Source organism: Octopus bimaculoides, chromosome 15 (genome assembly GCF_001194135.2).
Source record: "Octopus bimaculoides isolate UCB-OBI-ISO-001 chromosome 15, ASM119413v2, whole genome shotgun sequence".
Taxonomy (NCBI): Eukaryota; Metazoa; Mollusca; class Cephalopoda; order Octopoda; family Octopodidae; genus Octopus; species Octopus bimaculoides.
Window position 1 is genome coordinate 1,058,269 of NC_068995.1, and position 6,480 is coordinate 1,064,748.

At 39.9% G+C, this 6,480-nt stretch overlaps 1 protein-coding gene across 1 annotated transcript in view; it reads right to left on the reverse strand.

Annotated features, from left to right (window-relative positions):
* LOC106874117 (outer dense fiber protein 3-B) overlaps positions 1-2,546 on the reverse strand; it is a 4,092-nt gene extending 1,546 nt beyond the window's left edge. Inside the window, exon 1 of the mRNA XM_014921724.2 lies at positions 2,360-2,546. The gene's annotated coding sequence lies outside the window, so the exon portion shown is untranslated. The remainder of the gene's footprint in view (positions 1-2,359) is intronic.
* Between the last annotated feature and the right edge of the window lie 3,934 nt (positions 2,547-6,480).

Genomic DNA, 6,480 nt, shown 5'->3' on the forward strand with positions numbered 1-6,480 from the left:
GATATACTTATATTTTTTTATAAAACTATACATATGTTTCAGCCCCAAGGCTGTGGTCATGCTGGAGCACCGCCAGTGTAATCACCTTTTCAATGGCCAATATCATGTGAAGAAGGGAGTTCAACACTGCTGCCATCTTTTGAGTTTCCTGCCTTGATATAAGGTCATCTGCGACCTTGGATAGCAGGAGGTGAAGCTGTTTCTTAAAAACATCTACCCCCTACTCCATGAAGGTCCCTCAGATGTTTTGGCAAGGCGTTAAATAGCTGTGGGCCCTTGAATACCGAACTATTGTAGTACATGGTCCTCACCTCTAAATAGAACAGCTGCAACCTTTGAAACAGTGTAGTGACGTTCACTTTGGGGGTGGGGTGGGGCTGATACCAAAGCTTGGTGCCAACCCCTCCAGGATCTTCTATACATATACCCCACTGCATACCTCTCTCATCTTTGCTCCAGGGAGTAGAGTCATGGCTCTTCCAGTCTCTCCCAACAGCTCAACTCTTCCAATCATACTATCTTCTCTCTATCTATCTCTGTTTTTCTTTCTCTGCCTCTCTCTCTCTCTCTCTCTGTTTTTCTCTCTTTTCTCTAGCTCCTTCTTTCTCTCCCCTATCTACCTTTCTCTGTCTCACTCCTTGTATCTCTCTCTTTCTCTTTATGTTTCTGTATAAAACTAAACTAGTATTGAAGTATCGGTGCTTGGACAATGCAGAGGACTTTCTGGGTTATAACGATATTGGAATACGCGTGTTTTGTGGGTTCAATCCCACTACACGGCTTTGAGTCGAACAATGCCTTCTGAGAGAAATTTAAAAGACAGAAATTGTCTGGAAGCCTATTTGAATGCAAGCATGGAGACTGATGTAAGTCCAAGCGGAGTAACTCACTTTAAAGGGAAGTAACTTCAATAAACTTAAAGCCTTTCATAAACTAATAACTACGCTTGAGTGCTACAGCATGGCCACGAAAATCAGCTACGCACGCGTCCGTCCGATGTCTCTGCATGCAGTCAAACCATATACATTGCACTTAGAGAAACGCATCACTTTGTAGGCATAAATGATGTGGAAATGCGGTCCAAACAGAATGGAGTCCAGCTGGAATTGCGATGGGCATCCGTTAAGATGTCACACCATTAACTCTGTTGACACATTCAAATTTGGTCTGTTTCGAAAAATAATGGTGAATTTAAGGATAGCCTCAGACGACGCACAGAAGTGGTATTGATAAACCCGGGCGACCGCATTAATATACTTCTTCAAGATGACTTCAGCCTCCGAAATGTCAAATAACCTTACGGGCCACATCCTCCCTGAGATGTCGCTGCATGAATAATGGCATGCAGAATCATTACTCGAACTTTCTAGTGGGTTGTTCATGGATCAAGTGATACTCCAACCAGCCAGGGGCAACAAAATTCTGTATCTCTCCTTCACAAATAATATCGATTTATCCATAATGTCAAAGTGACGTACTGTAGATCTAACGATGAATGATCCTAGTCGAACTATCGGCATCTATTGTATAAGGACTCCAGCCATATTCAGCTTGAATTTCCTTAAAACAAACTGGAAATCAATCCGCAAAGAGATCCACAAACAAAACTGGACCGACGGTCTGTCTGTGGAAGACAAAGAGTTGAAACTTAATTTATGTCGACAGTGCAAGCTGTTCGCGTTAAATATGTCCCAGAAAACAAAAACACCAGCACACCCAAAAATAAAGTCTTCAGAGATAAGTCTGGTGGACTCTCTCATGAAAAGAAAAGAGGAAAAGCGACAGAGACAGACAGGCAGAGTGGGGGAGGGAAGAGCTGTGAAAAGCATAAAAACAATCCCTAAAGCTTTCTGTATATTTGCAAAGCAATCTGTGCAAAATGGGGACGTTGTTCCAATGGCACGGTTCACTGACTGCGGCCCCAAAAACGGATAAGTGAGGTGCTCAGTGAACAATGTAAAAGTGTCTTCCCCTTAATAAGCCAGCTGAGTTGTTTGACATTTACAGGTCTTCAGAGCCATTGATGACCTCAACACTTAGGAAGCAGATATCACAGTGGTCAGAGACGGAATGAGCTTAAACTCAGCAACTGAGCCCAACGGTTTCCCAGCTATTCTCTTGAAATCATGTAAGTAAGCTTTAGCGAAACCCCTTCAGACATTTTCCCGGAGTTTCCTCGCAAGTGGAAAAGCTTCCTAAAAAGCTAAAAAGAAGTAATTATATGCCCTATCGACACACACATGTGTATGTATGAGAGCTAAGTATATAGGAAGATAAATACACATGCACACACGCGCGCACAGGTACACACACACACATGCACGCACGCACACACACACATATAATAACGTACACTTACTTGCAATCTAGATTTATGTTTGGGTTTCTCGAAAACAGAAATATAAAGGCAGAGTTATGAAAATGTATCTCAACAAATTATAAGAAAATAGATTTTTCACTCTGTAACAAACAATATAGATTCTAGAACTACCAAATCTGTTGATCTCATAAATATGTCATAATCGATTCGTGACATCTGACGTACAAACAAGGGAGACTACTCGTGGCTTTTTTTTTTTGTTCCTTTATAGCTTTGTTTGTTGGTGTGAGTTCATGCGCGCGTGTGAATGTGCGTGCGCGCGCGTATGTGTGTGTATGTGTCTAGTGTTACATAATGTGGGAAGCTCTAGAAATTCTGCATTAAGGTTACAAATGTCAACGGTATGCTCGGTCTCTTAATCGAATTCTTACTGACTTGTAGAGTTATGAGGCGAACAGCTATTGTCACATGAATTCGGTTAACGGCCGACTCCTTTGAAGGATCGCCTTAACACCCGACATTAATTCTCTTCTTATTATATTTTAGCTGAAATAATAACAATAATAATAATGAAATTATTGTATACAGTGCTCAGGTGCACTACAACTTGTCAAAAGTGCGCATAACGCATATGCAGTAATGTACAAATGTCTGGAAAGTGAACAGTGTCTGAGTCAGAGACATGCTTGCATGGGTATGGAGGGGAGAAAATGAGGTGTAGTGTTGGTGAATCTTAGGAAGGATGGAAGTTTTGAAGGATGCAGTGCTCCGACAACTAACAACTGATACCAGCAGATTGTTCCATACTTCAGCAACTCTTAGCATGAAAAAGTGTTTCCGAAAGTCATGGGAACTGTGCTGTTTTCTGACTTTGTAAACATATCCATGTGTGTTAGACAGGTGGAATTTGAAAAGGTGCCCCTTTATTTCAGTTGGTCTCAAAAATAGTAAGAAGATACTAAAATAATTTATCATTGTTAAGCTCAGTTTTGGAGTGTAAATGAACAAAAAATTTTAATGTGTCATATAAAACATCTTTTTCTCTTTGTCTTCTTAAAAAATAAAGAAATCCATAAGTTTTTCCATGTTAAAGTTGTCGTATTTCTGTAATTTCAACCAATCACTGACGTCCATTCAGCCGATATACATTAAGTGCCGACTACATAAACAAACGATTCTGAAACAATTAACCCTAACCCTAACGTTAGGGTTAAAGCAAATAAAACGAAGGTATGGAGATTAAATACGCTTTACATCGCTTAATCAGCCAAAGGAGTAAATATAAACAACTGAATACTTGTCAGTGATTGGTTGAAATTATCGAAATAAGACAATTTTTTACATGAAATAAATTCGAATACAAAATTATTTTTTTGTTCTATAACACAAAATAGATAAGTATACGAAGTTTGAAAGTCTTTCGGTACCAAAAACACTACGTAAAACATTAATGAAAAATGTGGCCCCCGTTTTAAAATAGATCCGTTCATCATCTTTAAAACAACCCTTATTCAGGGACCTTTTGAGTAGGTTGGCTGTGCAGTAAGAAGCTTGCTTCCCAACCACATGGTTCCAAGTTCAGTCCCACTTCATGGCACCTTGGGCAAGTGTCTTGTACTATAACCTCAGGCCGACCAAAGTCTTGTGAGTAGATTTGGCAGACGGAAACTGTAAGAAGCTCGTCGTATATGTATGTGTGTATGTACGTATTTGTGTCTGTGTTTGTCCCCTCACACACACAATCGTTTGACAACCGATTCTGGCGCGTTTACGTCCCCATAACTTAGCGATTCGTCAATAGAGGCCGATAGAATAAGTACTAGGTTTCCAAAGAATAAGTCCTGGGGTCGATTTGTTCGATAAAGGCGGTGCTCCAGCATGGCCGCAGTCAAATGACTGAAACAAGTAAAAGTATATATATATATATAATGTATGTATACATACACACACACACACTTGTGTGCAGATAGATAGATAGATATTGTATTTTTCGTTGTTAGCTTAATAACTTTTTTAAAAAAATAAACTGATTTTTAAATATTTATTCGTTTCGTTGTGTTTAATCGGGATACCCAAGTCTAATTTTGTATTTCCCAAGTATGGTTTCGTTTCGTTATCAATCTCGCAGTTATTCGTAAAAAGAAAAGAAAAAAAACCCATTGGTGATGAAAAGCGAAGTGGACCTCGGTCGGATTTGAAATCAAAACATAAAAAGTTGGCATTTCGTCCAGCGTTCTATCAATTTTGCCAAAATAATAATAAACAACGTCCCTTTTTATTTTTTTGGTCTACTTCCGGGTTTTGTTGCTTATTTTATAGCAGAAGATTGCCGAGGCTTCGTAGTTAGCAGAATAACTAAGGTCATATTCATATTTCAAGGTCATTCTTCGAAACTGATCATCGTTTTATAAGAACCAGTTATCTGCCCTTGAGTGTAAAAAAGGTCAGGGTCACATTTACTTTTATTTAATTTGTCACGAAATTCTGACACAATTTATTACGATTTACCGATTTTTTTTCATCGTAGATCAAGACGAGTAGGGTGCACAGTAATGCAGGGCAAGTGTATCTGTGTGTCTCTCAGCTTCAATTAGAAACATTCTGCTCTCTCGTTGGCTGCTTTGCTACCAACTCGGAAGAATCTTTTGAAAATTGCCAAATGTCATCACCAGTCTTTGTAAACACACACAAACACGCGCACACTCACACTCACTCACACACATACAAACAAACGTGTGTTACTGACCACCTCGAGTCTCCGTGCATACGCATACATCATACATACATAAAAAGTATGTCTGAAGTATGTGAGAACACGTATAGATTTTTTTTTTCTTTTTTTGACTCCTTTATATTTTCGCAAATCCTTAAACTACTTTTCGTTCCTCTCTTTTTCTTTGACACAAACCAGATGAACAAGAATAAACATATTCTTCTTTCTTCGTGCACCTTGCCACCATGTGTCGATGGTGCTTCTGGAACAGAACCCCTTGCTCTCCAATCCCACACATAACTTAGCACTCTGTTAGCTCACTTTCCCTGAAGCCGGCAGATAGAAGCATCTAATTACTCTCTTTCTCCATGTATATATGTATATACATACATACATATATATATATATATATATATGTACGTATGCATGTGTATTTCTCTCTCTCTCTCTCTCTCCCTATATATATATATATATCATCATCATCATCATCGTTTAACGTCTGCTTTCCAATACTGGCATGGGTTGGACGGTTTGACTGAGGACTGGTGAGCCAGAAGGCTGCACCAGGCTCCAATCTGGCAAAATTTCTACATCTGGATGCCCTTCCTAACACCAACCACTCCAAGAGTGTGGTGGGTGCTTTTACATCCCACTGGCACAAGGGCCAGTCAGGCGGTTCTGGCAACGACCACGTTCAATAGGTGTTTTTTACATACTACCTGCACGGGAGCCAGTCCGGCAGCACTGGCAACGACCATGCTCGAATGTTGTTTTTCACGTGCCACCGGCACATGTGCTGGTAAGGCGATGCTGGCAACGATCACACTCGAATAGTGCTCTTAACGTTCCACTGGCACGAGTGCCAACCAGGCGGTAGTCATTGGCCACACACATATACACACAATTGTAATGATTGTGTGTCAAATCAAATAGTGATATTTTTGAAATCATTTGATATGTGTGTTTCAGATCTGCATAATATGTAATAGGAAATAGATCCTTCTTGAGTTAACACATTTCAAAATAATTTGAAATGTGTTAACTGAGGAAGGTCTTGCTAGTTTGGAGGATGAATGTTGCTGTAATTTAGCCCCAGGCGACATCGTCTCCAGCTGTGTCCTTATATTTTTTTAAACAAGGGAATCTAGCACCCCCATTTGGCTCAAAACAATATCTGTTTATCGCGATTTCCAGGTTATTTCCCTTCATCAGCACAGAATAACCTGGAAATCACGCTACACAGATAATGTTCTGAGCTGAGTGGGGGTGCTAGATTCCCTTGTTGGAAAATACAAGGACACAGATCGTGTTGTATAGCCAGCTGGAGAACACAGAGAGGTAGGCCAAATACCACAAGGCATTTGATCCCTCCAGTTCACCACCATGAATTGGTAATTTTTTTTTATCAACCCTGAAAGATGTAAAGTAAAGTTGACCTCAACATGCT